The sequence below is a fragment of the Protomyctophum parallelum genome (assembly GCF_964188405.1).
Source record: "Protomyctophum parallelum genome assembly, chromosome: 14".
NCBI classification, from domain to species: domain Eukaryota; kingdom Metazoa; phylum Chordata; class Actinopteri; order Myctophiformes; family Myctophidae; genus Protomyctophum; species Protomyctophum parallelum.
The window spans coordinates 16,862,847-16,875,386 of record NC_139709.1 but is presented as its reverse complement, the minus strand read 5'-3'; positions in this window follow the sequence as shown (position 1 = coordinate 16,875,386).

Here is a 12,540-nt window from a genome sequence, read left to right as displayed (position 1 = left end):
CCCCAAAGCACGGACATATCGCCCCATGTTTATTTGACCTTATTTCTCATATTAGAACATTTAGAATCAATGTTGTTTGTCAAAGGAGAACATTTAGAACCAGTTTGTTGTTGTTGTTGGTCAAATGAAATTATGCATGGATAATGTTCTGGAAATTCCATTCTGGAAAGGTGACTCAAATCATGAAGGCAGCGTGCAATTTACGTGGAATCTTTCACAGACTTTCATACTAGGCTGCTAGTATTGAAGTAGCGTTGTATATATATTTTTGTTCAACATTTTTTTAAAGTGGCATCTGCATATATATTAACTTGACCATCATTTCACTCAAATAAATGGTTACATTCCTACAGTTGATCTGTTGTTGTAGTAACGACCCAGCACACTCAAACAAAAGAGGCTGATGACCCCCCTTGGGCCCCCTCCACTCTCACTATAACTAGACACTTTACCTCCTCTCTCTCTCTGTTTAAAAGTACAGGAACAATCTTAAAGTACAGGTAAAAATATAGTACCGGTAAAAATCTCTCTCTCTCTCTGTTTAAAAGTAGGCTACTATTGTGAATCAGTGGACCATGACACAGCTTAAACACAACTCTTCTTTACTTTCAAAACTCAGTCATAATAACAACAGCAAAGCAACATCATCACACATCATGTTGTATGTCAAGACTGAAGTAGTCGATCCCAGATCCCACAATCAAACAGCTGTCAGTGAGACGTAACAGCTACATGTAAAAATCTCTCTCTCTCTCTCTCTCTCTCTCTCTCTCTCTCTCTCTCTCTCCCTCCCTCTCTCTCCCTCCCTCTCTCTCTCTCTCTCTCTCTCTCTCTCTCTCTCTCTGTTTAAAAGCACAGGTAAAAATCTCTCTCCCTGCTACTATATTGCCCACAACCTATTGTGTGTCCTTACTGAGTGTAATGTGTTCTGATTGGATCTCAGCTAAGAGAGTTATGTGTTCTGTTCAGGCCGCGAGTATTGAGTTCATGAGTGACAAAGATCCCAGAGTGTATGGTCGTATAGAGTGTATATCCTCCGTCCTGACCAAGGACTGACAGCCACAAAGACAGTTTACTGTGTGTTTACAGTGTACTGCTGTAGTGTAGCCTGTGATATCGCAGCATGTTGAGAGCTGTTATTATTGCCGTGCCGTCCTGTGAACTGTTACCTGCCGTTCTACTAGTAAAGTTCCTGACTGCCTGGAAATCCTTGTTGTGGCATCATTGCACCCACTCGCCTCCAACACCGCATGAAGTGTAGCCAAAGTAAGTCCACAACAATATGAACGTTACGTGCGTGCATGCATGTGTTTATCTCTCTCTCTCTCTCTCTCTCTCGCTCTCTCTCTCTCACACACACACACACACACACACACACACACACACACACACACACACACACACACACACACACACACACACACACACACACACACACACACACACACACATCCCTACGTGCTGTCCATCATTTTCTTACAGTAGGTATGGCCTGCCACATATTTTAGCTTGTGTCGTTTTGATTTTGTATAGTTTTCCCACGCTTTGTATGGATTGTCTGTTTGGAGTTTAAACGCGTCACTGACTGTACCTGCCGGGCTGCCGAAGCTCAGCCTCAGAGCGCGTTTTGTCATTGTTTATTGGGAATAATTAGCGGCTATGATTTTCATACGGTACCCATCTCTCGCTCTCCCTCCATTGGCCAGTAGAGGTCCCCACAGCATCAGTTATGTCTGGCACATCATGGCCGTGTGCTACGGGACGCCATGCTTACCTCGACGATTTCCATCCACTATATTCCCTGGGAATGGCATTTACAACTCCCCGAGGACTCCGCAAACATGTTTTAAGCCTACTCTCTGGCTTATAGTTATGCCACCCAGCCATAGGCTATGTGAGAGAATAAAATAATTAAACCCCCTAAACTTTCGATGTACCTAAATAACCTCACATGTAATCAAACACAGCAATTAGACTGCACCCTAATCCCTTGATATTTGGAGTCTTCCAATAGACCAGTAGTCACCATAGGTCTCAATATAACCGTGGCCTCAAACCAAACTAGACCTCAGGCATGCAACAATAGTTCAAGAACTCAGGCCACAATTAGTGGGTTAAGCCCACAAGCAGACACATGGAATCCCAGACAGGGGTGTAGATAGAAGAGAAGGTGGCGGTGAGTGACTGACTTATTGCACAATAGTTGATTGCACTGGGTGGCCCAGTGGTTAGCACAACAACAACACCACCACCCCCTGAACTGTATGGTCATAGGTCTGAATGTCACAACAGTGACTGTGTTCCTCCTTCGATCCTTCCACACACAGGCCTACACTACACACCACCTCTGTCCCTGCACTCTGCCTCTGGTAAGAATCAAGATATGGATACTACATGAGGAATGAGTGACAAAACCATGCTTAATTTATTCTCATATTTTGAATATAGGCTAGCCGCCTAGGCCTATAGGCTTTAAATATCAATGTGTAGGCTTTTTTTTTTTTTTTTTTTTTTTTTATACATAAGCCTACATTTAAAAAAAAGTCAAACACAAATGGCAAAAAATAGCATTCAGACAGTTGTTGGTTAGGTTTGCTATTTTCACCACATGACCCCATCATAATGAGTAGGCCTACTATAGACGAATAACAGTCCAAGTCCACACTAATTATCCATAATGTATAAATGATGGATAAGGGGACCAGGACAACTCGTGGAGGGGTCAGAATAAAATTTGGACTTATTATTTGTCTCCACCAGGCCGAAGGCCTAGGGGGAGAGTATGTTTTGCACTCCGTCCGTCCGTCCGTGTGTCCGTCCGTCCGTCCGTCCGTCCGTTAGCAGCTAATCTCGGCCACCGTTAACCCGGTCGATGCCAAATTTAGCACACACACTCCCTGGATGCCAACGATGAACCTCTGCCCCAAACTTTCCAGAACGGCCTGTTATAGCGCCACCAGGAGGCCGCTTTGTGCAAAACAAGTTTTTGCACAGTACACCTACAGATTTTGTCCAAACATCACGCAAATTGGTACACAGTCTCTCTACAGCCATTCAACGAAACCGGTCTTTCAGATTTCTCACACTCCATCCTGATTGGTTAAGATTGGCTTCCAAAGTTCACAGGAGTGCTCAGTTTCAAACAAAATACTGCAAATCATGAACACATCGCGTGATTTCCGTGAAATTGTGCACCCACATTCCCACTAGGCTGAGGACAAAATGCCACATGAACAATTTCAACTCAGCCTCAAGGTGGCGCTATAACTGGCCAAAAAGTGTTTTTACCTCTAACTGCACGGATCTGTGGATAACTTTGTATGCCAACTCCCTAGAGGCCAAGGAAAAACCTTTGTCTGGAATTTTTCACATCTGCTCTTTATAGCGCCACCAGGAGGCCGACATATGTAAAACACATTTTCTATTATTACTCCTTCAGATTTTATCCAAATTTCACGCAAATCGCTACACATGATCTCCATAGTCATGTGATCAAGACAGGTTTGTTTGATTTCTCATATTCACTAGCAAATGGCCACAACTCCTCAACGCAGCGTCCGATTGCAATGAAACTGTGCATGCATATTCCCACTAGGCTGAGGAAGAATCCTGGTGGAGACCTGTGCCGATTGGCACTTTATCTAGTTATATTATATATTCGTCTAGCACATTATGATGAAATAGCCAATTTAAATACAAAACAAAATGCTTCTTGTAATTCTGTGTCCCAGATGTGTGTTTTTCTGTGCTGTGATCAATGAAAACTGTGTTTGGCTGTCAGGCCCTCAGGCTATTACAAGTTAATCACAGAAGTGTCTACCAGTGGACTGAGACTTCAAACTCCATGGCAGTAACACCCAGCTGTTTTGCTTCGACACACACTTCTCAGCACCATAGAATCACTAGTGTCAGCAGCGAGTGATTAGTTCTGCATGACATGGGGGGGTGTCAACTCAAGGAAGCAAAAAAAAAAAACCTGTAGTGTGAAATGGCTGATGGGTGCCTGCAATCGCTGGACACACCATCCCTCACACACACACGTGTGCAGAAACAGGAAATTGTGATGACCAAGTATAGGTCACATCGGTAATACGGTCTCCGTGTTCTGGCCAGGCGTTATTAGTGTCTGCTGTGCTGACATAGCCCGACAATAAATACACCCTGGACGGAACAACAGGTGTCTCTCAAGATTGTTTCGCTTTAATAAAAAGGCTTACACAAGCCTCGGAGGAATAAGTCCCCATAAGCCCATTTGGGCACACTGCCCTTTTCCCTGCGACATCCCTTTTGATTGTAAAAATTACATATCTTTTCCTTTACCCCACCAAAAACATAATTAATGCCACAGAAAAAAGGTAATGTGACAGAAAGTGATGCTCAGTTCGCTCTGTTTAATATCACATCAATTTGCCCTCTCATGAGGCATGCTGCGAGGAGTGTGTCCAAAAATCCAGATTTCCAGCCTTTAATCCCCTCCCTCCCCTCCCGCCCCCCTCAACCCTTCCCCCTTCCAGTGATGTGCACTAGTGGACATGCAGCTGGAGCTTGTGGACTGGACCCTCGGTGGCTGGCACCGTCCCCACCAGTCTCTTTCAACTCCCCGTGAAAAGCACCCCTGGTTCTGTTAAGCCCGATTTATGCTTCGTCACACGTCGGTTTCGCGTGCCAAAAATAGCAGCTCTACAAGCTCACAACGCTTCACAGACGCGACACGTCACAAGCTTGCAGATCTGCTACTTTCGCCGCGCGACACCTTCTTACATCGGAGCACATATTTGGTCATTAGTATGCCAGCCAGTGTGCCAGCGAGTCAGCCACATCCTCCAGCTGGGCACACGCCACCAGCGGACACCTGGATCCACTCAGAGCCCCTGTGAAACGGAATGCATATTTAACTCAGTGGAATGCATTTGGTGTGTGTGGCACCTTTTGTCATGCGTGGGGTCCCCCTCCCACAAGATGTTTGTTTTTGCAGCATCGTTGCATGAAGTCTAACCACCACCACACCCTTATCTCGCCTATCTGGGATTTCTAATCCTGCCTAACAGGGAGGGAGGCAGTCTGTTGGATTGATCGGTGCCTTTAGGGCTGCTCCTCAGCCATTGGACTGCATCCAGATTTGCACTGGGCTGAAAGACAGACATTGTTATCCAGCTCTGACAACGTGCCATTGTCGGAATCCAATGATTACCATATCAGCGCCACATGAAACATTTATGGCTGGCTGGCGAGCGTGACGTGGCATGTGTCCTAATTTCGAACAGAGCTTGTTAGATCCTCTTGTTTCTAATTTAGTTTGGGATACAGAACATCCTGTATGTACTCCCCAAACCTCTAGAGCTTCAAAAAAACAACAACTGTCACTTAGCATTTGGAACAGAAACTTTACGATGTTGAACTATGTCTTCAACTCAGGGATTCTTCATTAGTTCATTATCGATTGTATAATGCCCCCCAAAAATTATTCTATAGCTCATTATGATCCAATCCTATGCTAAGTGCGTTGTTAATGTGCTGCAGTAGCCTGTAGCAGGCAGGCAGCAGTGCCATTGCGCAGGTGAGACCCAGATAGGCAGCACACTGGTACTTCATCACCCGGCTTGTTTGTTGTCACGGCCACAATTGGTTTGTACTCTCATCTGCTGCCTCAGCAAAGCCGCAACTGATTTGGTCACTTTGGAGCCCAGTTAGCTTTGTTCACAGCTTTTTCCCCCCTTGATTCCAGCCATCATTACAAATGGTGTCTTTATGCAGTGGAGTTAACCCGGATAGTGCACTCCCCTGGGCACCTTTATCATCTATTCATCATGTTGTCCCAGTTTATCTCAAGACGAATCTAGCTTCTCCAACTACAGACCCAACTTCAGTTACCTGGCCTTAGTCCTTACCACCTCTGCCATGTTTTTATTTATTTATCCAGGGTAGGTTCACTGAGCAAGAGTGATCTTTTTTCAGCAACTCCCTGCTTCACAATCACAGTTACACATATATACACACCTGGGAGCTGTCCAGTGTCCAGTACAACCACAGTTTTATTCTGTTGGTCACTGAGCTGCTCGGACTGCTCCACTGGAGTAGTTTGTCGGTTCGGTGATTTGCTCGAGGTTTTTTTCCTTTCTCTTCATGTCAGGGCTGCCTGGGGAAACGAGTCCTCTTCCTCTAGCTGTACTTATCCACCATGCAGTGGTTGTGAGGCCTCTGTCCCTCTTGAGCTGGTCTACGCAGGTCAGCCCTCTTCTCCCCCTCGAGGCTGTGAGCCTGCTTGGCCTCCCACAGAGCTGTCTGCCAGGTGGCAAGCACCAGACACAGTGGCCAGCAAGCTTCAGACAACATTTCTTGCTCTTGTCTCTCAGCATGCCGTCATGCTCTGGGTGATGCTCTAGTCTGTATACGTAATTACGTATGTAACACCAGAGATACATCTACAAGATTCTGCGCGTTCTCTATAGCCTCTGCTGCCTAGTGAGGGAGATTACAAGTAAGACGCGCAAACGCGTGAAGCGAACGCAGCTCGTAAATTGCAATAACAACAATTAGAATAAATTACGTACTTTTTGTTTCTTTTTAGTTAGTAATTTTTGTAAGTTTTCTACTGTGTGTGTGTGTGTGTGTGTGTGTGTGTGCTACAGCTGCGCCCTCTGGTGGCGGGCGGGTGGTGTCACAGTGGGACAGACAGACAGACAGACACACAGACAGACAGACATGATCTGCAGGGTCTCATAGTTAGTGCTCATTGCGTTCGCAACAAGTCTAACACTCGGTAGCCTCGCAGACCCAGGTGTTTTTTTTCCGTATTTTTTTTAAAATATCCTGGGCGAACGATCCAGGTAATGTGGCATAGGAGTGGACCTTGTATTTTTCTAACCTTTCAGAGTGCAGAAGGGGCGTCGTTCCAAATTTGTTGAGGTCAGTGTTCTCCGCTGTGTTCTACCGGGGAGGGGGGCACATATTGGTGAACCAATAGGGAGTTGCTGTCGGTTTCCAGCACTAGTTAGAATTCGCCCCTCTAGTCTTTGGAAAGGGAGCGTTCTTTCAGGCTACACACTCAGTGGTGGTGGTTTCGTCTACATTTGATACTAAAAGACAGGGGAGCTTATGAAAGCGCAGAGCTGCTATTCTCAGTAGGGTTCAGCACTGATCTATCCTCCGAGCAGACCTGATAATGCTAAAATCTCTTCAGTGCAATTTGCATGGTGACAAAATCTGCACTGGCAGCCAGGGGCTACACGGCCGTGTCCAAACGGGTAAATAAATGAACATCTGAAACATTGAAATGAAATGTTCTTGGCCTCAAATGAGCGGGGGCTCATCGGACCCCTCACATTTCCCCCACACTAATTTGCATTGCTGAGCAGATCATTGTGTCACCTGGAGGTTTGAGCAGAACAGAGCCGAGTCGCAGCCAATTTCCAGATGGCATTTTCGAATGCGTGACATATCCTCAATTTCTGACAAAATGCACACACACCACTAGACTCCATTAGCTGGGGGGTGGGGTGGGGGGGTGGTGGTGGTGTTTGTGTGTGTGCACGCGGGTGCAGGGATAAGGCGGGGGGGGGGGGGGGGGGGGGGGGTTAGCGGCTGGAAGTGGGTGCATGCACAAATGGAAAGTGGAAAGTGTCCAGTGGTGTGAATATTCACATCTGCACCTGCTGAATAATAGACCATTTCCAGTCCGAGAGGCCTCCCATCAGCCACCCCTGTTCTCTTACACGCACGCACACACACACACACACACACACACACACACACACACACACACACACACACACACACACACACACAGTGTGGAATAACAGGCTCACTGAATGCACATTTCTTGTTTTCCAGAAACCGATCTTGTTTCATATTCTGTGTAAAGAATCATCCTCAGCAGAGAGAGGGAAGGAAGGGGGGTTCTTCAGGGAGTCACACGTCTGAGGGGACGGTTCGGACTTCGGAGACAGCCTCGGGTTCTTGGCAGGTACGTCTTAACATTTCAACAGGACACATGGACACCCAAGGCACATTGTGCAGTGTGACAGGGCCCTACACATCGCCTGTCACTGCCTGTAGGCTCTCGGCGTAATGAACAAGAAATGCTTAATTTATAGTCTTTCCTTGCGACGGTGTCGCTCGCCAGAAATAGCCAATCTACAAGGCGTTGCGGATGCTGTGCTTTGTGAGCTTGCAGATCGGCTAATTCCTGCGACCGATGCCGGCCGCTGTACGAATACGTATAAATCAGGTTAGAGCCCACGTCTCCAATGGGCCTCTCTCTCTCTCTCTCTCTCTAACAGGCAGCTCATCCGAAGTCATTATTGTGCCTCATAATCAGATGAGCTTTTCCCAAAACGAGATCATTTCTGTCACCCCGAGGAGTGGAATGTCAACACTCGCACGAATCAATAACTCATCCTCATTTGGCGGCTAATGGGACTCTGTATTAAGGTGTTGCCAGAGGAACGTGGTAAACCCCATTTCCTGGTGATTTACACCGACAAGCTGTTGCCGCACATCTGCCTCCCTCTGCCTGGAACCAAAAAGCTGGGTTTTGGGAGAGAGTGAACGTGTACACAGTATATCGAAGTGGAAGTCATTAATGAGGATTTATGCCTCAACAAATGATAACAAATTGTTCTCTGACACGGCGGTTTTAGGAGGATATGTCGTAATTTATCGTGTTATGTGAGGATGTGAATGCAGTTTCGGGACCATGGAGCTCAATGCTCATAGCTATCCATCCATCCATCCATCCATTTGCATTTATTATTCCTTCCTTCAATCCGTCTGTCCGTCCTTCTGCTTCTTCCTGCATCCATCCATCCATCCATCCATGTATCCCTCCACGTCATTTGGATATACAATCTATATTAGGCAATAGGCATCCTTCCATATACTCTTGCACACAGGGGGAACACTGTTCCGGTTACAGCTGAGGAGTCATTTTTCATGTAAATATAGTATGGCAGGCTATAGCAGCGACCTGCTGTTTGTAGAAACTGTGTAATGTTCGTGGCACACAAACAACAGTGCAGACGTTAAGAAAAGCCCATATTAAAGGGTGAAGTGAAGTGCTTGCAGTAAGTTCAAAGGAGCGTGAAACCCTATTCAGTATTTTAGCTGTGACGTGAGCGCCCCCTCCTGAGATACTTCCGGGTCCTACTTTTGTGTCGCTTTTGTGTCCCCATGGAGTTATACTGTGACGCTCCATCGGACTAAATCTGAGACGAAAACAACCACGAAAGTCTCATTTTACTGCTTTCCTCGCAACAACAAAGCTGCGCTGCTCTCCAAAATCTGGCTGTCTGCCCAACATGGAATACTATCGCCATTTTATTTGATTGTGTCAACTAAATCCTCATTAATGCAAACTAGATTCAACATACTCAAGCCTGCACACATTGTAAATATCCCCCGAAATATTTTACCGAGCAAATGGACTGTTGCCACCTTCAATAATAATGATAATAATAGTCTTTATTGTCTCCACATCATATATCTTTGTTGTCATGGACACTTGTACAAAACATTAATAATTCTACTCGAGTTGGAAGCATTAAGACCCATTTTAACCCTCTATGGCTTCCTTTCTGAAAAATAACGTCAATTTAAAAAGATTCACGCGTTTAGATATTCTATTTTACAATGGGATGCGGACGGGAGCTGGTGCCACTTGGACCCGGACGTAACGTAGCACTACAAAATGACGTCGGACTTAAATACTGAATAGTCTGATCTTGTAGTTTGTTTTTGAGGGGCACTAGCCCCTCCTATGTCCAGCTTTTGGTGTGTGTCCACACACCTTGTCCTATATAAACATTAAATTCCCATTGAAAATGAATGGAGAATTTTACCTCATAGTGTCTGAGCAAATAGATGTGTCTATTTTACGTTATGATGATGTACGATGATGAGCGCCCCTCACTTCACATATGTGTGATTATTTCTGTACAGGTTAGAAACTACATAAGGGTAAAACATGTGTCAGGCTAGCAAGCAACACAGCTGCAGCTAATGTAATTTGTAATGGCTTGAGGTGCGCCAAGAGCCGTGGGTGTGTGTGCCAATATGCAAGTACAGACACACCAAAAATCGAACACTCTTAATTCAAATTCATAATTTAATTTGATTAGCCGCAGATGTACATATGCATTACAGTACATGCTGTACCTTTTTACGTCAATTAATTGATACAGTATGAATTTGGTCAGGGAACCCTCATTATATATATATATATTTAAAGGACAACTTTGTATTCTTTTCAACCAAGGTTCATGTTTTAGGTTGTTATTAGAGAAAGTATGAGTATGAGTATGAGCTGCAAAACCCGTCAGTCGGTTCGTCGGTCACGCTTCCATATATGGTCCCGCTTCATGGCCACGCCATGTAACATCACTCCTCCATGGTCACGCCTCGTGACATCACGCCTCGTGACACATCACGCCACCATATGGCCATCTCCATATTAACCATACATGGAGAAGACTGGATCATCACCTATATCTGCAATTCTGCATATATGGACCCATACATCTGACCTCAAACCCTTAGATCTCCATATATGGAACTGACTTGTCCTGACATTCCATGTAGATCCCTCCCCACCCATCCTTCCTCTTCGATGTCTCCCTTTTGACTGATACCTGTCCATTCAAACTCTAGCGGGGCCCACCCCAAAGTTATTAGTGCAGCGCGGCAGCCAGCGAAAAATTGAGTTCTCAACAGGCCCGAAAATTAAGTCCTGGCCCCATGCGCCCTCATCAAACCCTGTACACTAAAGACACTGCCCCTGCTGCCACCCTTAGATCTCCATATATGGAGCTGACTTATTCTGACATTCCACATCAAACCCTGTACACTCAAGACACGCTCCAGTATATAATTCATTCCATTTGTTGATCTGACCCCCCAAGCCAAAGCGCCAGCGCTCGCCCAGCAGTCTTCCGTCACCCAGGCGACCTCACCCTTTAGGACGAGGTCGCTTCTTGCCCTCAGGGCGTCTTACTGGTTTACTATAGTTCATTGAAATACTTCAGCTCAGAATGACCATTAACCATTTATTGCAAAGCTATTGCAACAGCATGGTTGTTTTTCACCACCTGTGGGCAAAAATCTCATGGAAATCACTCAATGTGTTCATGATTTGCAGCATTTTGTTTGAAACGGAGAACTTTGGAAGCCAATCTTAGCCAATCAGGATGGAGTCTGAAAAATCTGAAAGACCAGTTTGGTTGAATGGCTCTAGAGAGACTGTGTACCAATTTGCATGATATTTGGACAAAATATGTAGGTGTACTGTCAAAAATGTGTTTTGCACAAAGCGGCCTCCTGGTGGCGCTATAACAGGACAATGTGAAAACATTGGGGCAGAGGTTCAGCTCTGGAATGCAGGGAGTGTGTGTGCAGAGTATGGCTGCGATCAAGCCAACGGTGCCAGAGATTAGCAGTTCACAGACGGACACACGGACGGACGGAGTGCAAAACATACTCTCTCCCCATGCCTTCGGCCTGATGGAGACAATAAATACAATATGACGTAATGAGGCACATTATGACGTAAAATCTCCCTTCATTGTCAATGGCGACAAAACAAACATTGAACTAAAGACAAACATTAAACCTGTGTATGAGGGGCTGGCACCCCTCAAAAATGAAGTTGTGTAAAAAAAATATATTAACAGAAGATTAATGGAATTAGTCCATTTATAATCGTTCCTCATACAATATTTTACAATACAAAACCCATTTGAGAAGAAAACAACCTTACAGAATGAGATGGACCGAATATATGTTAAAATTACGTCTTTTAGACTGCCTATTTGAACTGCACACATGGGACTGCAACTTTATTTATGGATATGAGTCATAGAGACGGGTTAATCCTGGGTTAAGCACCCACAGTCCAATAGTTAAATGTGTACCAAAAAAGGTCCATTCCAATAGACATGAATGTGCAGTCAGTGCACTAAAATTGCCCCCCCCCCCCCCCAAAAAAACAAACAAAACAGCAACCATATATCATTTCAGTAGAGCGAGGCGTTGTCAGGAATATTTGGAGAGCACACGTAACCGTGCTCAATGAGTGACAGCCAAAGAACAAGTCTTCCTGTCTTCCTAGAATTCATGGGAAAGCAAAACTCAACCCCTGCTTTTTTGCATTGGCGAGATGTTAAAATAATAATAATGTATAAAAAATGTAAAATGTTGAAATGTTCAGATTTATTTATTTTAAAGTTTTGAAAATTGTTGATTTTAAAAACAAAGGTTTGCCTATTATGACATTCCCAAAAGTGGTTATGTTATTACCAACACAGTGGTGTGTTCTCAGTGGCGTAAAAAGTACTCACATTTAAAATATCAATACTGTACCGGTAATCAAAATGTACTCGAGTAAAAGTACAAAAGTATTGGCATCAAAATATGGACCTATACCACAAGTAAAAGTACTCATTATACAGAACTAGAGCGGTGCCCGTTGGAGCATCTACAGCGGTGCCCGTTTGGCACTGGCCTACTTGGAACGATGCAAATTGGAAGTGCATGCCCCATACTATGTAT